The sequence below is a fragment of the Meleagris gallopavo genome, chromosome 3, assembly GCF_905368555.1.
Source record: "Meleagris gallopavo chromosome 3, MGAL_WU_HG_1.1, whole genome shotgun sequence".
In the NCBI taxonomy this organism is placed as follows: domain Eukaryota; kingdom Metazoa; phylum Chordata; class Aves; order Galliformes; family Phasianidae; genus Meleagris; species Meleagris gallopavo.
This window is the reverse complement of record NC_139406.1, coordinates 2,334,759-2,362,474: the sequence shown is the minus strand read 5'-3', so window position 1 is coordinate 2,362,474 and position 27,716 is coordinate 2,334,759. Positions and strand designations below refer to the sequence as shown.

Here is a 27,716-nt window from a genome sequence, read left to right as displayed (position 1 = left end):
GAAGAAAAAGAATAGAAGATTAGGTCAATACTTTTTCCAAACAAAACAGTACCGAAAGAAACCCTTCAGCTGCAAGCAAAAAGGAACCCGAGTATCAGTAAGCATATCAGGAGCAATGTGCTGACAAAGAAAGAGACAAGAAAGCAGCTTTGTTTTCACAAGATTGAGTTTCTGGACTGTTTTCAGATACAGTTCCACACAGAGTTCATTACAATTACTCATATTCAAGGCTGCTGAGTTTGAAGTAATCTCTCATCAGTATTAGATTTAATATTCCAACAACTCTCATGGTGTGCATGATTTACTCTTCCGTCCTTCTCGGAGTCTGTCAGATGGGGAGCTCTGGTGTCCACCAAGCTGCCGTGGATCCCTGGCTGAAACAAGCTCTGCAAGCCTAGCTGTGGGAGTGCCCTGTGCAAGGGGATAGAGCTCAGGCATAAAGCAAAGTACATGATACCATCATTTACACTAACAGCTATGTGACCTTATGATGAGGCTGTGTGTTCATGCCTCTGCAGACAGAATCAGGAGGAAGTTTATTCTTTTCATTTCTCCCTTTTTACACTCCCTGCTTGAAAAATGACAGCCAAACCAATAATTTAATCAGCTTCTGGCCTTATCCTGCTGAAATGTAAGGAAATGTCACGGTCTTTTTCAGCGTGAAAAGGAATTAAAGGTCTCCACCATCCCAGTTCTGCATCCTGTTGCTAGCAGGCTCCTGATGCCAGGAACTGCCTGGAGAGTCACAGTTTCCCTCTCAGCCACACATGGGGGCTGGGCTGGGTCCCGGTTCTCCCGCTGACTGGGAAGTGTCCCTGCTGAGCAGTGCTGGGCCTGGACAACGTGGTCCTGCTCTGGGACATGAACAGCAGAGACCTGAGGCCCTCACCCAGCAGCCCAGCAGGGCGCTGGGCTACAGCCCCAGCCTCCAGCAACTCTACATGCATGAAGCTTGTTTTTTTTAAGATCCGGAGAGATATTACAGCAGGAACTAACAAGCATGGAGGCTCCACACAATGCTGTATACACGCCAAAGGATGGATGCCATCAAGATCATGGCTGTTGATAAGGATCTGGGACCAACTTCTGACTAAGATTGAAAGCAGTGCATTCTCCAAACTCTCTGAACAGAGGGAAGCACTTTGGAGGCAGGAAGGGGCACAATGATCTTGCTGTGATAAGGAAACACGGAGAAGAACCAATGTCACATAAGTAACTACTGAGTCCATTGCTAATTCCTCAAAAGTTTTCTGATCACCAGCTACATCACTGCTCATCAGAGATGCAAAAGCTGCCTATGTAAATCCAGCATCACTGATAAGGAACCTGTTTAGTCTCAAATCTTAACCTGCTTGCAACACCAAGCCTGCTATCCTTCATTATACTTCCCATCAGGTTGCCTTTCAAATACCATCTTTTTTTGTTGTTTCGTAAGTGCAACATGCCTCACTAACAAAACTTAACTGTAGCTAGTCTGCTGGCGTCCTAAATCTAAACCAAGTGGAAAAAAAATCACTTTTTTTCCACTATTAAAAAATACAAATTTGCTCAAAGAACTAGACTGTAATAAGAAAAAAGGCTCTTGTTGATCTTGTCTCACTAATTCAATGCTACCAACTGCAACTTCTATGCAATCCAACAGTGAACAGGATGTGGGGCAGACAGAGAGACAGGACGTGGGAGAGGGCAGTAGGAAACACTGTGGCAGTGAAGAGGGAGAAACAACCTCATACTGCTACAGACAACCAGCAAGACAAGGTTCCTCATCACAACCAGAGTCTGTGCTCGTCTGCTCTACTTCCACTGAACAATATGCATTATTAATTCAAGCCAACCCACAAGCATAAAGCAGTGTGCATGATTAAGTTCGTATTCATGGCTATGATTAAATATTTTCAACTAACACAGATATATTTCAGATTTTGTTTCCTAATTCGGATTTGCAGTAGTCTGCAACTCATCAAAAAAGTAATCACCCACTTATTTTAAATAACACAAAATGTATTAATTCTTAGGCTACTAAAATACACGCTGTTTCTTATCAGCCTAGAATACATTTCCAGACAATCATTTATATCACAGTCTAGTAAAACTTTCGTGTGTCAAAGAAATTTCCAAGCTCATAAAAATCAGAAACTCCATTTAAAAGAAAAGACAACTAGGGTATAACATGTAAGTTTCTAAACAAATCAAATGTGTATCAACGCTTGTTTGTAAAATTGTTTCAGCTGTTCAAAAGAATGATTTGGTCTAAAAGCTGTTTGGAAATAGGTATCAAAAAAGCAGGATAGAGATGGAACTGGAGACGGAAAAATAAGACAGCAAATACAATTTTCTAATCCATATGACAGATTCACCCTTTTTTGTGTTTGACCCACATGTCTCCTCCTTTCTCTCAACTCTCACATTTTGGCAGCAAAGGTCTTCCCCCCACAACAGGAAACATAAAATCAACTATAAAGTAGACTCAATCTTACCTGGTTCATTACATATTTGTAATCGCTGGATACATACACATTGGCACTTGAATTACCAAAAACTGGAATGACTTCATGGAATTGGTGGTTTTGCACTGAAATAACCCTGGATCTGGCAACAAAACACAGCTCTAAGGATGAACATGAACATTATTTTGATATTTAGAAGTACCCCTTTCATGAGAAAAACAGAAAGAACTTTAGCTGTTCTATATCAGGGCTAACCTTGATCCCCAACATGATTCTTTCTACAAAAGAATAAATCTGAGATTGAAATAATATTCTTGGTAGGTCTTCCTTTCTGCCAGATCTAGCAGTGGTCAAAAAGGAAGGTCAGCTAGTATAACTTAGCAGACAGACATGACAGATCAGATCTGTGGAGTAAGTTCATCAAATGCGTATTTCTTTTGTCATACATATTGTTAAGAAGAGTAGGAATGAAAGTAGGAATAAACGAGTACATAATGAAGGATAAAACACAGTATTTGATTTTTAAAATAAGAGATGTGTGTTAACATTTTGAAAAGAACACCAAAACCAATCATTCTAAAAAATTCCCCAGATGTACTGATGAAAAGACACATTAAGTCATCATAGGAAACAAATTCCTTATTTTAATAGGCTGAGTCAGCTACAAAGCAAGCTAGAAATCTGAAAGAGTGCATCTGTTATTCTGAATGCAAAATGGTATTTCTCATCTGAATAAGCAAGAGGAGGAACAGGAACTGTTATCTGGAAACAGCAACAGGACCTGAGGAAAAACATGAGGAGCATCAGGAGTCAGGTTGGGTGTTAAGAAAAGGTTCTTCATCAAGAGGGTAGAATGGGCCCTGGAACAAGCTTTCATGGGCATGGCACCATGCCTGCTGGAGTTCACAGAGTACATGGGCAATGATCCCAGACATAGAGTTTGAATTTTGGATGTAGAGACAGGAATGTGGGTCCCTTCCAGCTCAAGATATTCTATGATTCTATGAATTTTCTTACATAGAATAAGTGGAAAAACAGTAATATTCTCCCTGGAAAGAAAAAACAACATCTATATAGAAAGCATTTGGTTATGAATCAAGGTGGCTTAGCAGTAGCTTCCTGGTTCATAAAAGTGATGAAGAAACAAGTACACTGATTTAATTAAGGCTATAAGAGAGCCTTAATATGAAATTTCCAAATAAAAATATTTGTAGGAATTTAATGAAAAAAAAACAACTGTGTTCTCAAGGGGAATAAACTTCTGCCCAGTATCTCTTCTCATAGCAAGGCTGTACACAGAATCAGAGCCATTTAAAACACAACTTGTGTAAAATTCACAAGTGTGCCTGTGGAAAAAAAACAGCAGGATGTGCCTGTTTTCAAGGTGCCCTCTATTCTTCCCTCTGAAATAAGATCACCACCGCGGGACATTTACAAAAATTTTCCATTGAAAATTTTATGTTGGGGTTCTCCTAAGGATAGACATTTAAGATGCTTAAAACTTTAATTTTGATTTTCTTACACAGCATGTGATGGGAAAAGGACTTGCGAGGATGCTGTTCACTTATTGGCCTCAAAAAACTCATCTGAGGTAATCCATTTATAGACCTTTGTGCTAAGCAGACTCAGCTCTTGTTCCCTGGCCCTGGACCAGTATCTTGGGCAGCTCCCTAGGGCCTGCTAAGGGGGGAAAGGCTTAACACGAGCAGAGAGGTGAAGTCTCAGTGGGGACCTGAGCCCTTGCCTTTTGGACTCAGTGTTTTAGGAAAACTTGAAAAATTCTGAATGATTTAAAAAATACTTTTAGTACCAGATCTGTGCAGATCTCAGTTCCATTTACAAAGACAGTCAGTACATTGCATGTGATTTTTATCACAATGCTACTATATTACTGCTTTATGCTTTTGGTTTTAATATTCTACAAAGATAGCCTAAATTGCATAGCCTTAATACTGCAATACAGATGGACTTCCATCTTTAAGCCACAGGGAGGAGCTGGGTTTCCCTTTCTTAATTGACTGGTGTCTCAATCACTCTTGAAATATTTCAGCCCAAGAAACAATCGAGTCATGGATAAGGGCCTGAAGTCACTTCCTTTGATTTAGCAGATGTACCATGTCCCACCTGATCCTGGAACTGCACGCAACTACAGTTCTAAACAAAGGCTTGAGGGAATGGTCCCTTCTCTTTTAGTTTGTTACTATAAAAGGGGCTAGGAGGAGCTGGCCTTGCCTTTTTTTTTTTTTTTTTTATTCTACACTATGTGGAACACTCTCATCAGCAGGCTTGATACTGGATCCAGGATGAGTGAAGCCTCTTTCTCCCTTTATCCCTATTCTAGTTGCTAAGTAACACAAGGCTTACTTGAATTTCTCAAAAAACTGCACAGCTTACGTAGATTAATTGTGAGAAGGAGAACACATATAGGGTAACAGTTTTGTAGAAATTTCCTATTTAATTTTATGTTTTTGCTTTTTATGTATGGATCTTGGGGATTGTTTCACTTTAACCTAATCAAGGATGTTTGCAAATATTGGTCACTCCCCATTACCTGCAGATGGGATGTGACATAGGAACCACAGACATTGTAGTCACTTTTAATCTTCCAATAATTACATTTAAAAGTTCCCCTCCTACACATCACATCTTTCATTTGTTATTAGTAGATGATATTTTATTAGTCTTACAGATAGGTTATTTTTTGGCAATTTTATATTTACTACTTCTTTTGTGAATCTAAACTGGAATTACACAATGTTTTCAAATTTTTTCTAATTTTGAAATATATACTAATTTTAACATTCTGAAATACATAATGTATTTTCTCTTGTACTTCTTTGTGTTTCACATTTTATCACAATACATTCAACTTACTATGTTACTTTCACATGAAAAAAAAAGTGGCTGCTAAATACACTGATGCATTTACAACTTCTGAGAAACAGTGAATAACTTTAGGTATAAACTGTGCATAATTAACTGATAATTAAATACGTAAACTTACATGCCTGCTTAATAAAAAACTCCACGTCTTCACAGGCACACATACATGTAGGTAGACTGAAATTCTATTATTGGTAATCACTGCATTTTACTAGCCAAGTGGCACAAGTGCACATTATGAGTAATACAAGTTGGTTTCAATTTGACTCAGTGTGTGTGATCATTGAGAAGCAGAGTTAGTACTGTACTGTGCCCTCCCCTTCACAGTGTTTCACTGTCACCTAGCAATAGCCCACTCTCATGCTATGTGCAGCTGACTCATGAAAAAATCTTACTAAAAATGGCAGTGGTGAAAGCTTATGATCTTGTGGGGGTTGCATTACTAGCTGTACACAGCTGCATGGTTTGGACACATCTTTTTAGTCATGCTTTGAGAGGCTCCTGTACACCTTCCGGGAAGGTCTCTGATTTCAGCAGAGCCACCTGATCAGCAAAATTCAAACCATACTGCATTACTAACACTGAGTCCCAATAAAAAGTACTCATAACCAATGCAACACATCTTTGCTCTTTCTTCATTGTCTAGTTTGAGCCCAAGTAACTCCCCCTTTGCCATTTCACACATTCCATCTTTCAAAAGCTACATTTCATCAACTCACAGCCACACAAATCCAGTGTCAGCCTCAGATCTCATCACATGTTGCATTGGGTCCAAATGCAGTTAATCTCTTCTTCATCTACTGTTCTCTGTTCTCTCCACCTCTTGATAATAGATCTTTAAAGATCTATTTTATGAACTCCACAATCATTGTACTTCACCCAGCATTTAGTAATTGTGAGACTAGACAAAACAGAAAATATAACCACAAGAGCATGGACTTTCTGGCATTTTTGTATAAATGTACTCGTAACAAGAATAAAAGAGGACAGGTTTTCACTCAAGAAGCAAGAATAAAAAGGGATTTGTCACTTAGGCTGCTGAATCACGGTCTGAACCTCTGATTGATCACCTGAGGCGAGCAGTGAGTCAGCCACGGGAGCACAGGTGAAGGCAATTCACCTGTGCTGCAGGAAGGGGAGCCACCTGATCAGGGGCTTCCTGCTCAGATTCATTTGCATGTAACAGCCCGGCCATACACGGCAACGGAACTGATGGATTTAGTACAGCAATTTCGGCAGAAGCCTAGAGAAAGTGCCAGCCTGGTTATTAAGACTGTGGGATTCTGGGGAAGAAAGTGTTTTGGTGAATGGCCCAGAAATAGCCAAGTTGGCCACCATGACTGTCCATCCTGCTCTCAGGCAGAGGTTATATGTGGGTAATCAATATCCTGATGAAAACCATTCTATAATGGAATGGTTAATGGCCGCCTGCAGTATGGTATGGCCGAATAAATCTGATATACCTCTACATACAGGGATGTGCTCCTCCATGGAGGACCTTCAAAGTTATATCTGCGAACTAGGCATAAGGGAAGCAATTTATGAAGACACATTTGATGGCCCTGATATGGTCAAATTCTCAGCAGGGATGAGAGACTTAATTCTACAGCAAGCTCCCTCTCATTTGTATGGTACTTTGGTCTCTATATTAAATCCCTTGGTCGCCTCAGAAGCAGTAGTCCAGCAGACTGTCCAGTTAGTGGCCGACCTAGGAGAAACAGAACACCTGCAAACTAGGCGCAACATTCGGACGTTAGAAGAAGCTGAGGTCCTGCTGGTAACTAAAACCAAAATGCCGGCTACTCAAGGTCCTCGATCAGGACCCATAAGGGTTTCACGAAAACAAATGTTTAATGACTTAATTCAGGCTGGGGTCCAGTTTGCTAAGATTGACCGCCAGCCCAACCATGTCCTTCTCCAGCTTTGGAGACAGCTAAAGGACAATCAAAAATTTCAAAACTAACCTAAGAAACCAAGGGTAAGAATTATAGAGAGAATACCAACAACGACATGGAACCTAGAAGGTTTTATTGTTCCTAATAAGAAAAAAAAGCTGCCTCAGGTGTCTCAGGCCACAATGTTTGAGCCACTGGAAGCAAAAGAGTTGGCCCCATCACAATTCATCGCATGACGAGGGATGTTAGTCCCCCTAGGGCCTCCAGAAGGGAACGGAGGCCCTATGTAGAATTAATGATTTATTGGTCCCATAACTCAGAGTTATGGTATTAGTAGACACTGGAGCAGAAACATCAATTATCTACAGAGATCCAACCAAATTTGATGGAGACAGAGTGATGATTGGTGGTTTTGGGGGACAAACTATTCCTGTCACTCAAACATGGTTAAAATTAGGGGTTGGGCGTCTCCCACCCTGGGAGTATAAGGTGTCTATTGCCCAAGTCCAGGAATACATCTCAGGCATAGATATTCTATGCGGTCTGGCTCTCCAGACAACAGTGGGAGAGTTCAGACTTCGACAGAGATGTATCAGTACCCAGGCGGTGCAGGCAATATTAGGAGGCCATGTGAAACATGGGCCAATTTGCCTGCTGAAACCGCACCGGCTTACCGATGTAAGACAGTATAGACTCCCTGTGGGCAGGACGAAAAATCAGAAATGGTGCAGAAATCAGAAAAAGTGGGCATTATAAGACCTGCCCACAGCCCATATAATTCCCCCATATGGCCAGTGCAAAAGTCGGATGGCACGTGGAGAATGACAGTAGATTACAGGGAGTTAAATAAGGTCACGCCGCCTATTTATGCGGCCGTACCTAATATTGCCTCCCTAGTGGACACACTGAGTAGGGAGATAAAAACCTATCATTGTGTCCTAGATTTAGCAAATGTGTTCTTCAGTATCCCAATTACTGAAGAATCACAAGATCAATTTGCGTTTACGTGGGGAGGCAAGCAGTAGACCTGTTAAGTCCTGCCACAGGGGTATGTGCTTTCACCAACATATTGTCACAATCTAGTGGCACGTGACCTGGCTGATTGGAAAAAAACAGATAATGTTAACTTGTATCACTGTATTGATGATCTCCTGCTGATATCTGACTCACTAGAGGCAGTAGGACAGGCTGCAGATTCATTAATCACCTATTTACAACAGAGGGGATGGGCTATAAATCCCCAAAAGGTGCAAGGTCTGGGCCTGTCGGTAAAATTCCTGGGGGTGGTTTGGTCAGGAAAGACCAAAGTACTACCCAGTGCTGTCACAGATAAGGTTCAGGCGTTCCCAGACCCTACAACATCAAAGCAGCTGCAAGAGTTTCTAGGTATACTGGGTTACTGGCATTCCTTTATACCTCACCTAGCGCAGCTGCTAAGGCCACTATACAGACTCACAAAAAAGGGGCAGCTTTGGGACTGGGGAAAACAGAACAGGACGCTTTTTAACAGGTGAAACTGGCAGTTAAACAAGCCCAGGCATTGGGTATATTTGATCCTACCCTCCCAGCCGAGTTGGATGTTCATATAACTCAAGACAGCTTTGTTTGGGGCCCGTGGTAATGCTAGAGTTCTGTTCAGACCCCAATTGGTTTCTGGTCTCAGGCTTGGCATGGAGCAGAAGAAAAATACAGTATGATTGAATAACAGTTATTGGCTGCCTATTCGGCATTGCAGGCAGTAAAGCCAATAACTCAAACGGCCTAAGTTATAGTCAAGGCCACTCTGCTGATTCAGGGGTAGGTGAAAGATCTGACCCACCTTCCTAGAACAGGGGTGGCCCAAGCACAAACAGTGGCACGATGGGTCGCCTATCTCAGCCAAAGGAGTAGTCTGTCTTCATCACCCTTGAAAGAAGAACTCCAGAAGATCCTAGGCCAAGTAACGTATCACAGTGATGCACCAAAAGAAATATTGGTCGCTCCACCACAGAAGTGTCCCATTCAGGAGGGAAAATACCTTATGCCTGAAGATGCCTGGTACACAGATAGATCCAGCAAGGGCAACTCGAGCAAGTGGAGAGCTATAGCATACCATCCTTCTACTGAGACAATCTGGTTTGATGAGGGGGATGGTCAGAGTAGCCAAAGGGCAGAACTGTGAGCCGTGTGGATGGTTACAATCAAGGAACCTGGTGATGGTATCCTGAGCATCTGTACAGATAATTGGGCTGTGTACCAAGGGCTCACTCTGTGGATTGCACAGGGGCCACCCAGGAATGTACTATCCATGCCCGGCCAATCTGGGGCAAGGACATGTGGTTAGACATATGGAATATGGTCAAACACAGGACTGTACGTGTCTACCATGTTTCTGGTCATCAGCCCCTACAGTCACCAGAAAACGATGAAGCCGATACGCTGGCCTGAGTTTGATGGATTGAGAATTCACCATCCGAGAACATCGCCCGTTGTTTACATCAGAAGCTACGGCATGCGGGACAAAAGGCAATGTGGGCAGCTGCTAAAGCATGGGGACTGCCCATACAGCTACCTGACATCGTCCAGGCATGCTGGGATTGCACACTTGCTCTGAGACCGAGACTGTTGCCCGAAACAACAGCCCATTTTGCTAGAGGACACAATCCTCTCCAGCGATGGCAGTTCGATTACATTGGGTCCCTTCCTCGGTCTGAGGGGGCGAGATACGCCCTGACCTGCGTCGCCACTGCAAGTGGGCTACTGCAGGCTTATCCAGTGCCGAAAGCAAACCAGGTATATACCATCAAGGCACTCACTAAACTGATGTCTGCCTATGGGACACCTCAAGTCATCGAGAGCGACCAAGGGACTCATTTTACTGGTGCAACAATACAACGCTGGGCAGAAGAAAATAACATTGAATGGTGATTCCACCTGCCATATGATCCAACGGGGGCAGGCCTCATCGAATTCTTAAGGCTACCCTGAAGACTGACTCCCAATCCCTGCAGGGGTGGACAAAGAGACTCATTGAAACCTTGCAGGTGCTGAATGAAAGACCCCGAGATGGCAGACCCAGTGCCCTGAGAATGTTGCAGACAACATGGGCCACCCCACTTAGGATCCAAATTACGGGCACTGATCATCAGGTAAGACCCCTGATTGGTCATGAAAATAATCTTCTGCTCCCTACCCCTGAGAATTTAGATCCTGGCACCCATAGAATAAAATGGCCTTGGAAGGTGCAGGTAGGACCCAAGTGGTGTGGCCTACTTGCACCTTGGGGGAGACTGTTGGAGGTGAGAGGCTCAGTAGTCCCTCCAGTAATAGGTACATGGCCTACTGATGTTGTGGTCAACACTCCAATCTTCATTGCTAAAGGGACCCTCATCATGTCCGTATGGAAGATCAGGCCACCCCCTTTGGTGCCTGATATTATTATGCAGCTGCAGACATCTGGCCAGAAAGCGTGGTACACACGGCCAGGACATGCCCCAGTACAAGTGGAAGTGTTTACCCAGGATAGAAATACGGCCTGTATCTTGCCATGCATCGCGATGGAAACTGTATAAGCGTCGACGGTGTACTGGATCTCTGTATTAGGAAAAGCTCACTCTTTAGTTAACCTAATCACTGGTTCACGCTGTGGAGGGGTGGAGTGTATGGGGCTGCTGAATCACGGCCCCAACTTCTGATTGATCACCTGAGGCGAGCAATGAGTCAGCCACAGGAGCACAGGTGAAGGCAATTCACCTGTGCTGCAGGAAGGGGAGGAGCCTGGCTGCACCTCTCCTAGACTCATTTAAGAGCTGACTGCTAGCTGGAAAGGATCTCTTCTGGAGATCTACTCCACTGGAGTTTCTCACATGAGCTCAGGTTACGGGTGAGCATACCTATCATTTCTGTTTCCTGCTTTGGTGTAATTACATCATAGCCAAGCTCTCTGTTATACCTTAAGATCTGTATATTTGTTAATTGTGCGCTGCTATATCATAACATTGGTATATTCACTAATTGTACAATAGGAAACTTAATCTTATGCCCAGGCATGAGTGTAAGATTTCCTCACCTGTAATGAAAATAACTGTTTAAAGCAGGGTGTTTCCAGTATTTTCTCTTTTAAAGATGAATGACACTACCAATTAAACAAGAAAACAGTGAACTATGTTTTTGGGAAAATAGTCCATAATCAATCCCCAAAATTGCCATTCTGTTACAATTAAAAATACAAAGAAATAAACTACTATAGAACAAGAGATAATTAAAAAAAAAAAATTAAAATCAATAATTAAAGCTAACCTTTAATTTATTCTCACAGTCTGTAAGAGAAAGATCTGCTACAAACTTTAATCATATTGTTTGGAACATCAGCCATTTTTCTCTTGCTGAAATTCATTTTTGATAATGTAGTAGTAATATTTCAGGAATTACAATCAGTTTCTATTTAATATTAAAGTAGAATTGTGTTAGCATGCTAAACTATGCATATCCCTGCTGAGATTGCCTTAGTACTGGAAAAAGAAGTGTTATTTTTCTATTACTGAAATAAATTATTTTATCTTGACAGGAGCAAATATATTTCAGTGAACCACAAACTGAAAAAAAAACTGTCATCTAAGAGAATAGCATGTAAAGTCTCTCCTATTGTGCACTTCCAATTCCTAGTCAACTGCTGTTTTGTTCTTTTTTTTTTTTTTTTTTGCATAAAGTCATTTTATTTGTGGTATACATATATACTATATATTAAAGTTAGCATCTTTCCTCGGTCCTTGACCAAAACTACTGAAAAATCTGCCAGAAAAAAAGAAGATTGAAATTGACAGAGCTAAGTCTTATTGAGGAAAAATTCAAGTGTCCCCATTTCAGGATCTCTTCCAAACCCTTTTCTGACCCTGCCTATCCTTACCTTAAGAATAAGAAAGGTCTGGGGAGAGAGGGAAATGGGGAATCAGAGTTAGCTTATATCCAAACACATCTGTACCTCACTGGCATCATTTTCCAACGTGCTCAGCATCATGCTGTTCTCCAGAGCTGTAGGATCACTGGTTTCCATTCATCTTTCATAATGTGGAGTAAGACTGAACCTTCTCCAGCTGGCCCTAATTCAGTTATTTATTCACAGAATCATAGAATCACCAAGGTTGAATAAGATCTCTAAGATCATCCCATCTGAATGTTCACTTACCATCAATATTTCCCAAATAAACTATGTTTATGTAATACACTTTAAGAGGAAAGGAGCTCTGATGAAAAGAGATTAAACTGTCGTATACACTTGTAAAAAGTAGCGTGGGGATTAGATTTGGGACTAGCTCATTTATTCCATGTGGGTTCCAGCTACTGGTCTGAAGGTCTTTGTTTTGCTTCAGTGAGAAAACTACACTCAAGAGGAAGGGAGGGAACTTGAGTGTATTTTAGAAAAGCAATCTGCAGTCAGTCTGAAGGCAGACTAGTTCAGGTAAGAACTAGCTTTATGACCCATCTGCCCATGGCAGCAGGTGTCACTGTAAAGGCAGAGGTATCACAATTAGTAATTTATTGAGGCACAGACAGGACAATAGTAGACAAAGGTGCTTTGTGGTACAAGTAAAAATGTGGAAAAGCTTGACGGCTGGTAGCTATGTACATTTTTTTTGTGCTAAGTAATTTGGCTGCAAACAGGATCAAGTAGCAGAATGCTAGTATGCACCTGCTTAAAAAAAAAAAAACAAAAACAAATAAAAAAAACATGGAAACTCTTTCTTCTGTGTTAACAGCTTGCATAATGGCATTATGTGTGGTTTTCCATTCACTTCAATTTACTTACTGAGTCCTCGATCCCTTTCCACACACTTCACTGCTATTCAGTGCAATCAGAATCCCATGCTTTTTTCCTGTAATTAATTTTTATTTATTTTATTTAATATGATCAGGACTTAGCTTACAAGGTTTTCTGCTTACAACTGGCACACTGCAGGCCTTGTCCAGGTACTACCTTAAAAATAAGTCAGACGAAGCACAGAGTAAATAGATAACATCTACAAAACAGACAATAGCCACAGGAAGCAACCTACAAGTTGCTATTTCAAGTGCAGCATCTCTCTCTAACTTGTGTCTGTAGCATATCTGTAGTAAAACAAATCTGAGAAATAATCTCATCATCTCCCTCCTTTTCTCTATTTGTGCAAGACCTCTTCTTGTTTCCCAGCTTTGCAAAGATCCCAAGCGATGAACCAGATCTCTGCACAATTCCAGGCCAAAATCCTGAATGCAGAATTCAGACCCAGATCTTGAACTGGGCTCAGTTTTTAAAACAGATTACTATTTAACAACAAACAAAGCATGGTATAGCTAAGGAACTCTGATAACATGTAACCATGGACCTGCCAGGAGCTGAAGTGGAGAGGACTTTTGTTTGGAGAACTGAGTGGTCAAAGGCCGGAAAAAAAAAGTGCCAAGATGATGTATCTTGCTGCAGACCATGGCCAGCCGACTGTGACTGAGAGCTATGGAGGAGGTTGCAGGCCAGGCAGCTATGGCCAGGAGAGAGGCCTGAGGCCAGGCCAGGTGGTCTATGGCCAGGATAGAGACATAGGGCCAGGCTGTGTGGGCTTTGGCTGGGTGTGAGGCCTGGGATCAGGACAGGTGTGCTATGGCCAATAGCGAAGCCTGGGGTCAGACTAGTAGACTCTGGATAGGTTTGGTCAAGGCAGACATCGCCCAAGCCTTGCAAGCACTTTTCATTGCCATCTCCATCTTAAAAGGCAAAAGTGAGACCCAAGCTGAAAGCATGGCCTGAATCAGGTTCTGATGCAAAGGCAACTGATTTACCTGTAATGTGAAGCAGCTTTACAAAGGAAAGAAAATTCTACAGAAAATCACAGAATCACAGAATCACAGAATTGTAGGGGTTGGAAGGGACCTCTAGAGATCATCGAGACCAACCCCCCTGCCAAAGCAGGTTCCCTACACCAGGTCGCACAGGTAGGCGTCCAGGCGAGACTTGAATATCTCCAGAGAAGGAGACTCCACAACCTCCCTGGGCAGCCTGTTCCAGTGCTCCGTCACCCGCACCGTGAAGAAGTTCTTACGCACATTCGTGCGAAACTTCCTATGCTGCAGATTTTTTTTTTTTTTTCCTACAAATCCTACAAAGAGAAAGCCTGTAAAAGTTTTCACTTCGCATAAAGCATAATTTCAAGTTGGTGAATACAGTTCAAGCAGGCACCAATGTTATTTGAACACTGAATTTTGACTGTGTCTTTTTTTGAAAAAAAAAAAACCCAGTATTTTATGGCCTGTTGAAATTTGACCTTCCTTAGATTTAAGTAACGAGCTTTCATATCCATAACAGGAACACTCTGTTTGCAATGTCCCTTTGAACAAGTTTCAGCAAGATCTGTTTTGAAAACATGTTTAATAGTTAAATCGGAAACCACTTTCAAATCAAATATTTCAGTTTTAAAAGGTCTGACTTTTTAGTTACTTTTTAATGTCTGTGATAATATAGGGAAATGCAACAACAGTGTAGGAAAAAAGGAAAACATAGTATGTACAAGAAAAAAGTGTCATTGCTCAAGATGTTCAATATATTTAGTACGTCTGGGTAGATTTGAAAAAATTCTGTCATTTAGAATATTAAAACGTGCTAAACTTCCTTTTTTTTTTTTCTTCTTTATTTACTGTTGTGTGGCAAGAGCAAATTTGTCTCTTTAGTAGTTCTGTAATTTCAAAATAATTTTTATTCCCCTCTTTTGACTAGCATCATACTATTTTAAGGACTGTTAACATTTTAAACTATCAAACAGCAAAGCAGCCTTAAAAGCAAAATCAGATTTGGTTACCATCAAATTTGGTTATCACCAAATTTTGGTATGTCTTAGAACAGCAGAAAGAGCACAAGACAGAGGCTTGTGTTTTGTAGCTAGACCACATCCCGACCTGACTGGATATCCATAATGAAACATACAGGTTTGTGTTAAATGTCATTTATTTTCCCATGACTAATTTGTGTTAAGTTTCATAGGTGTTCTACTACTAGAGTAGGAAAGGCGTGTATCCAGTTGATGTGAATCTACACAGCGACAGGTATTTACAATTCAATATTTACTTCTATTTCATAGAATTGTCTTAAAATATATTTTTAAAAAAAACTTTCTTATCAGCTCTGTTTGTGGGAGAACATTATCTGAATCAAAAAGCTACTATTTTCTTGATGTTATGAAGATCAAAGTGTTGTCTTCAATACCATCCAAGGTTCCTATGTGATTTACTTAAGTACCTGATATCAGAGAAACATAAATGTGCACTTCTGTGCACATTCAGTAATATCCCCAGCAAGCATATACTCCTTTTCGGCCAATGATAACACAACTCAGATGCTTTTCTTAAAGAACTTTTGTATTTGGTGTCATAGCTAATCTACATAAAGAGCTTCCTGAGCAAAAAGTTGAGAAGCACCAGAAGTCATTACTTCAGAAGAAGCTTTTTTGAGAAAATACAGATTGAGACATTTCATTTTAATCTTTAAACCTCAAGGTTCAGGAGAGTTGGGCATGGAAGCAAAATACTACTAAAGAAAGTTGTAACATTGAAAGTGATTAGAAACTAACAGTAACTGCTTTAAATTTTCTTACAGAAAGTTTCCTTTAATTCTCAGCTGAAACCAAACAGAAAAGGACGAAATATAGGATATTTTCTTTGTCAGCACTTGATAAAGACAAGTATAACTATTCCAGTTCTGTCTTTCTCTGACACAGCAGGCATTTGAGAACTTCAGTAGCAGAACTCAGCAGAAGGAACCTGAAAGGGGAAGAGGACTTCTTTGTTCTGTTGTCTTGTGACTGCTTAAGAGCTTGTCACACAGAATCTCAAAGATTCACACGTGGGATAGAAGGGATCTCTGGAGATCATCTAGTCCACTCCTCTCTGCTGAAGCAGGTTCCCTAGATTAGGCTTCACAGGAAAGCATCCAGGCAGAAGTTGTCTTTCACGCTAAGCATCTCAAGCTTTGGAAGGAGGTAGCATGACTAAGAATTTGGTTCCCTAGGGAAATTAAGTATGCGTTAAAGTGCTAATGAAATCTGAATTGGTCTCAGTGTACATGCATATAAGGATTACAGAGCAGGAGAGATTTACACAAATGCCTGAATTTAAGCATAAACTCCAGTGATCTACTGACTTCTGTTAGCTGTGTAGAGGAAAAAAGCATGAACTACTTCCTGCATGACAGCAGCATTTGGTGAATCGCAGAGCTTCCTACCATATATTCTGCATAGCTGTGTCTATTAATAAAATACTGCTTAGCAAGATCTCAGGTTTTTAAAGAGATAATGCTAGTCTGAGAGATATGTCCCCATGCTACACTTTTATTGGATCAAATCACTCTAAAACAGTCCACTTTGCTAATGATTCAGGTATGTCACACTATATTCCCCTATTCCCTTCAGAAACAATCAGTATTATTTTAATACTACTTACTAGGCCAACCTCTTTTCAGTGGTCCATAGGGAAATGGCCATAAACTGGAGCATAGGAAGTTCTGCAGCAACATGCAAAAGAATTTCATGGTAAGGGTGACGGAGCACTGGAATGGGCTGCCCAAGGAGGCTGTGGAGTCTCCTTCTCTGGAGATATTCAAGACCCATTTGGACACCTACCTGTGAGACCTGTTGCAGGGAACCTGCTTTAGCAATGGGGTTGGACTTGATCTCTGGAGGTCCCTTCCAACCCCTACAATTCTGTGATTCTGTGATTGTTATTGCTGATAAGATAAACAAACTTCTAAAAGAGGAATTAACAGTTGTTTATTACATGGTGGGACTACCTACTTAATGTATTTTCACTACAAAACTGAATAGCAATATCTGGAAAACTAACAGAATCTAGATTCAGCCACAAATTTCTATTTTCTCTGGTAATCTAAGCTATGTAGTTTCTTTTTTGGACAGAGTTGCAGAATGTGACTGGATAAAATACAAGTCAAAGTCATACGTTCTCACCTCTTTCCCATTCAAACATAAACATATTGTAAGCCTCAAAATATCAAAGAATAAACCATACTGCACTCCTGATTTGCACAAGGTTGTCTCCACATCTCTCTCCTTTGAAATATTCAGCTTGCCTTGACTCATTCTTGCCAAACTACTCTTAATGCAAAAGGAAAATAAATATTTCAATGTCTCTCCCAATGATCAAATCCAAATAAATAAAAAGGCACCATTTAATCATTAGTCTGAATAAAGAATGCCAGAAATCTAAGTAAGCTATTTTATTTTGTGCAGTTTTCCCCCCCTCTGTAACATAATTATGACCATTAAACTCCACTTTCTTCTGTCATTAGAGAGTTATGTAGTAATCCCAAACACATGAAAATAAATTGTTTACTCTAACTCCTCCTCCATGCTCTCCATATTTATGGTGGTTGTTACTTTCGTATTCATAAACAGCAACAGAGAGTGCCGTGCAAATGCAGCAAAGTCAGCATTAACTAATAAAAGGAAATCTCATCACAGAATGAAAAAGTTACCAGCAAACATAAAACCCATCTGAAATTCACACACAAATCCACCCGAGGATAGCACTGCAGAATATTCAGAGTAAATTCCCTCAAGGAGTGCTGAAATTAGAAAATGGAATGAAAGAAGAAATGAGGAGTAAGTTGGGAGAAGCTCTATGTGCACATTTATATACATGTTATTCTTATTAGCATAGCTAGGGGACAAGCTTATTTCCTACAGATTTAAATATACAGCTTTAACATGTTAGTTCTTGTTGTCACGTGTACGATTTCCACTGCAGCTTCTAAAACATTAAACTTTAGACAAGCATTTGCAGAGTAAAAAATACATGCTCATCTTTAACAAAACTAAATCAAGCAGAATTTGTTAAGTCCCTTTTCAAAACATGCAGAATATTCAAAACAATTTAGTCTCTCACAAATTACTTTCAAAGTTAAAAAAAAATAAAACAATCCTTTTAGCTCATGTAGATCTACCAGCATATTGCATTTCATTGCTGTCTCTACTGGGATTCTCTACCTTCATTCCAAAATCCTCTTCTTTGACTTGATAAGCATTTTGAATCTACTAGAATCTCTAGGGACTATCCTAAAAACATAAAAAAAAAATCCAGCCAAACAAAGATTGACTCTATTTATTTATATATGCACATAAAAATTGACTGTATGCATATTAAAACCATATACACATGAGAAACTAAAGCAAAAGATTTCCAGCTGTGTTTTTAAAGAGAAAAAAAGACCGTTTTGTAATTTATGTAAACTTCCTTTAGAAGCAGAAAAACAAATCTACAGTCAACACAGCATCTTCTCAATACCAGGTGCAGTTCGAAAAGTATTTTAACTAATACTTGAAGTATATAGAACTCGATATCAACTGTGCATATGTTCAAGGTAACAAGGTAATATTTGTAGAATATTAATAGAGCGGTATTTATTTTCAAAGCAATAAAACAAGAAAAGATTTCAAATGAAAGTTCTGTTCTTTCAACAATGTTTCAGACAAATGCTTTTTGAAGTAAAGTCAATGGGCTTCTTTCAATGGTCATAAAAACTACTTTAATGTGTCAGTCTGAACAGTACTCCACACAGAGCAGACAAAATCAGGGCTCTGTGGCTTTACCAAAACATAAATTTAAAAAGTGCCGTCTTGCATAAAGATCATGCCATTTTCAGACAGAAAACACACAATCATGGAATCACAGACTATCCCCTGGTGGAGTTCCATGCCATTCCATCAGGTCCTATTGAAACAGTTCATCCATTTTCAGAACATCCCTGTTGCCAAGAGAGCTTGAAATTTCATTTGTGTAAGTCAGATACTTTACTCATTATGTTCTCACTATTTCTTTCTGTGTGGCCCTCATCCCACATGGCAATGCCTTTCCTATACTGTAGAGACCAGCAGAGAACACAGGAATCCTCACATACACTCTGTAGTTCCAGAAAAAGAGAGGAACTCATTGGTGCCATATTCAACTTGTCACCAACCAGAAATGCCAACTCCCTTTCAGTATGGCTGCTCTCCAGAATCTCATTCCCAAGTCTGTATGTATAGTCAGGGCTGCACTGTCCCAGGTGCAAATTCTAGCACTTGCACTTCTTCAAATCCAATTTGTCAAGATCTCTCTGGAAGACTTCACCCTCAAAGGAGTCAGCAGAGCCTCCTACGTCAGCACTGTCCACAAACTTAGTGTGTAAAGTGTGATTGTTTATAAAAAAAGGCCATCGTCAGTAAAACCCCTGAGAAAACCCTAGTAAGATGAAATCTATGTTACCCAATAGGTTATTCTGAGTACCAGTGATAAGGCACGCACAAGTCGAATCCCAAGATCACTCCATCCCTGGTTCTGCTCTTGTAATCTGCAGTTAATACTTCGTTGCCGGTACTCTATGATGGATAAGTTATGTTCACCCTTCTTTTTCATTCTTTTCTTTGATTTCCCTCTTTCCCCTCCCTCTCATTCAATTTTTTGTCATGTTCATTTTGGTTGTTTAGACAAGCACTGAGCAAGTGAATTAAACCTACCTCCTCAATTAAGCCAAAGTCAATTCGGGGAGAAGGTTAATTAAATGTATTTGTTTAGTTAGTCCTGTAACTTAATTTATTGATGTGACAGTATATCAATGTGCCATTATTTATAAAAGACACTTGAAAAGCAAAAGGTTGGTCATGGAATATACAAAGCTACATATTAAAAATATGTACAGAGGTAATAAAACCTATTTTTAACGGACTCTCTCTGATTATAAAATGATGTTACACCTAAAAGAATGCATCAGGAGATAGTTGCACAAGAAGCAACCAAGCCCCACAGTATACTTTCTGTCTTTAACAAATTGTTAGTCCTTAAGTACGTACAAATGAGTTTAGAAACTTAGCATCAGGCTTCTTTTTATAAAACTCCTATAAGTCCATTTCATGGCGCACTCCGATACATTTTTTTTTTTAATAGCAGTGTGTAACACTGAAAATCAGAGACATGCAATATCAAACCAGATTTGAATGACAACTGCTCTTACAACATGTAAACATAGAGTATACTTCAGCAAGTTTACTTCTAGTTAACTTTTATGTGAATTTTCAGCCAACTATGAAAACTGCATGAGAAAAAGACACATGATTCTCAATCTCTTTAAGTCATGGGTCAATCTGTCAGCATGGAGCATCGTACAGCAGAAAGATTGGGCACCTTGGAACACTTGACATGATCTATCAGTGTTCCTGGTTATCTGGAGAGGTCCCAGAGGATTAGAGGCTTGACAGTGTGACTCCCATCTACAAGAAGAGCTGTAAGGAGGGTCCATGGAGCTACAGGCCTGTCAGCCTGACCTCGGTTACCAGGGAAGGTTATGGAGCAAATCATTCTGGGTGAGATCACACAGCACATGCATGGCATCCAGGGGATGAGGCCCAGCCAGCACAGCTTCATAAAAGGCAGGTCATGTTTGTTCATCCTAATCTTCTATGACTGTGTGACCAGACTGGTAGATGAGGGAAAGGATGCTGATGTAGTGTACCTAGACTTCAGCAAAACCTTTGACACGCTGGTGGGATTTTCAGGGCAGATAAGTATTTATCTGCCAGTGCACAAGCACAAGCTTGTACAGTCTCTTCACTCTCTCTATTTGTTGCCAGTTTCTAAATTACCATTAACCCCTCTTGTAGGTGCTCTTACTGGCTGCGCAGTCACGTATGATGAGGTACTGCCAGGACCAAGAACAATGACATCCATGTCACCACCACTCTCCACAAATTGTGGAACTTACAGCAGTGGTCCATGTGTTTGAGCAATGGTCCGAACCCATCAATATCACAGCAGATTCTGCTTATGTTGCAGGCATCGTGATGTGACTGAAGCATTCTTATCTAAAGGTAACAACTAGTGTGCAGTTGTTCGCTCATCATCGCTCGGAATCTTACTTCATTCAGCATGTTTGTTCTCACTCCTCTCTGTCAGGCCCCGTTTCCAAGGGTAATGCGCAGGTGGACAAACTGGCGGGAGCAATTGTTATCCCTGATCAGTTTGCCCAAGCACAGTTATCTCACGATTTTTTCCATCAAAATGCAAAGGCATTACAGTGTGCCTTCCAACTGACCACAGATCAAGCAAAACAGATCCTACAGTCCTGTCCAGACTGTCAAACTGTTGCACTAACATCTTCTATTGGAGTTAATCCTTGAGGATTGAGCTCCTTAGAAATTTGGCAAACAGATGTTATACACATACCAGAATTTGGGAAGTTCCGTTATGTTCATGTTTCTATTGATCATTGCATTTATTATTATTGCATTTAGTATCATTCTATTACATGACCAGGTAGGTTTCACTTACTCATTTAGTGTCTACCTGAAAAACTGATGCACTAGTTCTAAAAGACAAAGGCTTACATTTTTTGGTTGCTGCTGTAGCTTGCATTGCACAGTATTCCTATGGATGCTTCTATTACCCAATATTAGTATTTTTTCACGCCACTGATAAACTGAGATCATGTGGACTGAAAAGCTGCAGTAATTCCCTTTGTTCTTTGTGGAGAAAGGTCACAGTGCAAACTAGTTCTTTCATCTTATGACAGTGAGTATTAAAAACAGGTGAAAAACGCATATGTCGTTCCCAAAGTAATGCTTGTATTTATTTCCATGTAAGCTACAACAGCAACAAAAAGTACCATAACACTATTTGATGGAGCAAAGTCTCAGCTACAAAACACTATTTTTCAATAGAGTCCCCACCATTAACTATGCATTTCCACCAGCGATGAACAAGAGACCGCATGCTGCACTTGTAAATATCTGCAGTAGCAGAAGTGACTCACTGAAGCTCTCACCGCTGTTGAGATGCATCACCCACTGCCTCACTGTGCTCACATCCACTTTCAGTCTCCATAAATGTTCAGCAAGCGCCAATGAATGTTAGTGGGTGCAATTTTTTTCACATGGAGGAATTCAATTCCACATCTTTGCTTCATACACGCTTCTATGACAGATGCCATTTTGTCTGACTGCACTCTGCAGTCATCTGTCACTTAGGAACAAAATGTAATGCAATATTGTCAGGAAAGTTTATCCTTTACAGCCACACCAGGTATTACCTGCACAGCAGTCCTCGTATTATATCCTGCTGGACAGTTTCTGTACCACAGTATATATGATTATTATAGGCAGAGGATTTCTTCTAATGGTTTGGTATGCTTCTAGTATTAAGGTGCCACCTTTTAAACAACTCTCACTCTCAGCATCAGCTACTGTTAAAGTTCACTGTCACCGCTGCACACCCTACACCACTCTGTTGGGACAAAATGAGAACATGAAAAGGACTGTTCTCTTCCCAGTCTTCCTAAGGAAGCCAAGTTTCTTCAGAAGCTACAGCCTTACTATTCTACACTTAATGGTTTGTGCTAAGTTTACTAAGAATCATAGAATCACCGAGGTTGGAAAAAAATTCCAACATCATCCAGCCCACCTATCATCAGTACTTCCCACGAAACCATGTCCTTCAGTACAACATCTGATTGTTTCTTGAACACCTCCAGGGTCAACCACCTTCCTGGGCAGCCTGTTCCAGTGCCTGACCACTTTTATGGAGAAGAGGTTTTTCCTATCATCAAAGCTGAATCTCCCATGGCACAACTTGAGGCCATTCCCATTAGTCCTATCACTAAGTACACGAGAGAAGAGGCCAACCCCCCTCTCACTACAACCTCCCTTCAGGTAGTTATAAAGAGCAATAAGGTCTCTCCTGAACCTTCTCTTCTCCATACTAAATGATCCCAGTTCCCTCAGCCACTCCTCATAATATCTGTGCTACAGACTTCACCAGCTTCACTGCCCTTTTCTGAACATGCTCCAGGTCTGTAGTAACTTGTAGTGAGGGGCCCAAAACTGAACACAGTACTCAAGATGTGGCCTTGCCAGGGCTGAGGCTTCAAGTACAGAGGGACAATCACTTCCCTGCTCCCGCTGGCAACACTATTTCTGATACACATCCAGATCCATTGGCCCTTTTGGCTACCTAGGCATACTGCTGGCTCATGTTCCGTCAAGCATCGACCAGTACTCCCAGGTCTGTTTTCTCTACACAATCTTCCAGCCACTCTCCCCCAAGCCTGTAGCGCTGCCCGGGGTGGCTGTGGCCAAAATGCAGCACCTTGCACACAGCTTTGCCAACACCATGAGGATCAGGACTTGTTTAGAGGTTAAATTTCCAGCTGTAGCTGCCAACAATAGGGAAAGGCCGGGGTAGACTGATGGAAGATCTGATTAACATTTATAAATTCCTAAAAGGAAGTGAGAAGCAAATGGATGAGCCCAGGCTCTTCTCAGTGCTATATAGTGATAGGACAAGGAGCAATGGCCTAAAACTCGAACATAGGAAGTTCCATACAAACATGAAATGAACTTATTTATGGTAAGGGAGGCAGAACACTGGAACAGGTTGCCTAGAGAGGTTGTGAAGTCTCTTTCTATGAATATATTAAAGACCTGTCTGTGTAACCTACTGTAGAGAACCTGCTTTAGGAAGAAGGTTGAACTTGATGATCTCTTGAGGTTCCTTCCAATCCCTTCAATTCTGTGAAAATATCTGAATTTCCCTTAGATGAATGTGTATTTTCACATGATTTTGGTAAAAATGTGATGAAACTTTTAAATGGAATGTGGGAACACATTTCCTAGTTCCTTTGGAGTGATATTATCGTTGAGTATCCTGAGCTGGAAATGACCCATAAGGACCACCAAGTCCTTATGACTTCACACAAGACCACCCCAAAATCAGACCATACGACTAAGAGATGCCTCCTGAACTCCCGCAAGCTTGGTCCCATGACCACTTCCTGTGGGAGACTTTTCCAGTGCTTGACCACCTTCCCAGTGAAGAATCTTTTCCTGATATCCAACCTAAACCTCCCCTATAGCAGCTTCATGCTGTTCCTTCGGGTTCTATCACTGATCATCACTTAGATATATCAGTGCAGTGAAGAGCAGGACAGCCAGTACCCTCGACCAGCTAGCAATGCACCTCTTAATGCACTGCTGGATACAGCTGGCTTTCCTGAATACTCACATTCAACACTTCCACATTTACACTTCCAACAGTGTAAAACACTTCCAGAAATGATGAGTTGTGTCTGCTACTTGAATGAAATTTTCCAGAATAAGAAATCTATGACAAATTTTTCTTTCTACTTCAATGTGATTCATTGTCAATGAAAAGTCAAGCAACTCTGTTACCATCTCTCATCAGTGTACTACATAAAGAATTGTGAACTTTTAAGAGAAAAGCTGTTAATATGAGGTCCACGGTTATGTATTATGTTTCTGCCTGCTGGAAATACATGAAATTAAATTGAGTCAAAAAGAGCTTCATTCATTTACTTAAGCAAATCTCTGCTGTAATCCGAAAGAGACAAGATGAAAAAAAACAACCACTGTCCCAGTGCCTTAATAATGAAAAGGTGAACATCTATGTTCTATGTGTTACAAAGAGTAACACATGACAGAGGAAGAAAAATTAGGGTACAATAAACTCAAAAGATTCTTAAATAATTCTTACATTTTGCATAATTAATACCGTGCCTAGCTTTTGTGGCTCATCTCATCAAGAAGCAGATCACGCTAAATCCAGCCAAGTATCTGTTTGCTTAAATTTGCTATGACAAAGACAAGAACAGTCATCATGCTTAGCTGTTAATTTGAAATCAGTAAGAACAATATTTTTTTACTCAAAACTCTTAGCATCTCCAACTAGACATGTAAGTTGAGGAATCCGGCTCTCCATTCACTTTTCCAAAAGTCTGGTCTTTCCGAAGAAGAAACAGAACTGAGAAATTGTTCTGATTCCAAACTCAAACAAAACACACTTGTGAATGTGTTATAATAATGTAACAAAATAAATGCTTAGTAGCAATGACAATATACAAGGTAAGTAACAAAAAGCAGAAAGATAACCCAAGAAAGCTGCCTTTGACATAAGCCCAACAATTATGACACAAGCCCAACAATTATTTTAGAGCTTGTCACATGGGAAGTTGTGTAGCAATCTAAACAATTATGTATTACCAAAAAAAATAAAAGCAAAATAAACCCACCACAACAAAACAAAATAAAAAACTCTGCTGTTTTCAGTATATAGAATCATTTACTACTTTTAGTATCACATTTAGTATATTTATGTGCTCATATAATTAACAAAACAGCCTACCTGAACAAAGGAGCAGAGGCAATGAGTAGAGCAGAAAAGTTAAGTATTTTCTGACTTGCATGATTTTAAAGTTCAGTTTTATTTCTTGATAGTGTGTGTGAGCGCAAGACAAATGGGAAAACCAGCAGCACAACACCCATCTTCTTGAGCTACTGATGTTCCTTCAGGCATTTAAAACAGTGAACGATGTACATTTCATCAGCACAGTGTCCATAAATTATACCACAATTTAGTACTGAAGAGCTAAGCTGTTCACTGGCTTTGTTGCTCATTCTTATTATCATGGTAACTGAGTAATCAAAACTCTTGAAATTCAAAGGTTGCAAACATAACTACATTCAGGCAGAATAAAATGAGGATACCTGAATTTAAAAAGAAATCATCATTCTTTTATTATTTGTTTTTGTTTAAATGCTTGTCTGCCCTAAGGCAACCCTGGAATAAGAGAAAAAAAATCTATAAAATAACAGTTTGATAAAAGACCGTAGCAAGCAGTAAGAAGGCTCTGACATCAGCAACCCTAGAGAACTTCAAACTTCTACAAGATCTTCATCCTAGTAGTGGAATCTTTCTAAACTCTAGCTATGAAATTAATACTTCTGCCTTGCAGTGACTCCCAGTGACACATGTTCTTACACACTTTTCACTAGATAGCTTAAGGCAACAGAAAACCAAGTGATTATTCTACAGAGTGAAGAACCTTCTTTTTTCTCTCATGGGTCTTACTCATACTGACTTCATGCATTCACCCCTAGTCCCTCAGTTCATTTCCAGAATCGTTTCTCTTGCTGAGTCTCTAACAAAGATGACCTTTTTTTTCTGTACTGCCTTATATCTTGCTGATTGCATGGGATTGCACTATAGTATCCTCCTGACATCATTTTCCAAAGATGCTATCAAAGGCTTTTATATAGCAAAACTTTTGACAGTATAAGTCCCTAATGGTACTTACCTCCCAACTTAATAATAAATAACTAGACACTACATAACTAGAATAATAAACCACTGTAATAACCTACCATTTTTTTCTTCTGCTGTAATCATCTGCTATGTTTTTATGCTCTAGTACTTCAAAGAAATTCCCTATTGTTCTGTTACTGAGAACTGCAGCAGGGTTTAGCATTCCAAAGCATCACAGAAGGGAATCTTAATTACTCATTCTTTTCATTTTTCTAAAAGCATCTCAAATCCATTAAACAAAGAGATCTTGGAATTTCCTGTTGCTGGATTTACAGAGAACTAAAATCAGCAAAAAAATGCAGCCTAGTAAGTCTCAAATTTTACTTAAAATTTTTACCTTCTATCACAAATACTACTATGGCAAGGGAACCTGAGTTGAGCAAAAGGCCAGGAAGATCCTCGTCTGTTTTTGGGGTTGCCAAGACATATCTAGAAGTCTGCAAAAATCAATGACAGCTGCTTTTCAAAACACCCACCTGCTGGCTCTCTTTGGACAGACTCTGAACTAGAAAGGCTCTTACAATATACATGCCACAAATGGCAAGGTTTACCATATCTCTGGGATTTTAAGCTTAATATTTTGAAGCAAAGTGCACACCAGTAATTCACTACAGAAAACCAGTAGAGGTTAAGGTTCCACAATAAATCGTGGGCAAAGCTCAACCTAGTAAAAGCCCTTTGCCCAAAATTTCAGGTAGTGCAAAACTACTGCAGGTACTAAGATCAATACATTATGCAGTTCCTGAGCTGAAAGTGTGGTGCTTGCCAACTCCGTTCAGTGCCAGAGTTGTTCCAGAGTGTAGCCTAGATCTCCTACCTCAGGACACTTGAAATAACTGCCCTCAGACTGCTGTAGTTGAAGGACATGAACTCAGTGCATGCAGTCCAGCATCAGTTACACTACTGTAAGAAAACATTTAAATCTACATTAAATGGCACTGAACAGCAAATATAAGTTACTAGACACAAACTAGAAATTAGATTGCTGTTCCAATTTATATTAGGAAAAATGAACTTCAGTGCTGACATATCAGGAAGCTGATATTGCTCTGGGGAGAACAGACTGGTTTAGCTGAGGCTAATGGTAAGAGTTACTGCTACACTGGAATGCCTGCTGGATATGGCAATAAAGCATGCAAGTCTATGCGACTTCCCAATCACCATTTTTATGAACATTTTCCTATTTATAAATAGTAGCTGCTGTAAATTCACTGAAGCTTTATGCCAGCTGCCAATTCTGGATCTAGTATGAATTTGATATATATTATAATTCATTGAGAAATGAATTAAAAGTACAAAAAAAGGGCAGCATATGAGAACAAGAGAAATTCATTGCTAACAGGTAACAGTATCA

The 27,716-nt window shown here is 40.2% G+C and overlaps 1 protein-coding gene and 1 pseudogene across 24 annotated transcripts in view; one reads left to right on the top strand and one right to left on the bottom strand.

Moving 5' to 3' along the window:
- TPK1 (thiamin pyrophosphokinase 1) overlaps positions 1-27,716 on the bottom strand; it is a 269,647-nt gene that overhangs the window by 186,358 nt on the left and 55,573 nt on the right. The gene's annotated exons all lie outside the window — the stretch shown is intronic.
- Positions 6,667-7,461, top strand: LOC146544567 (uncharacterized; annotated as a pseudogene).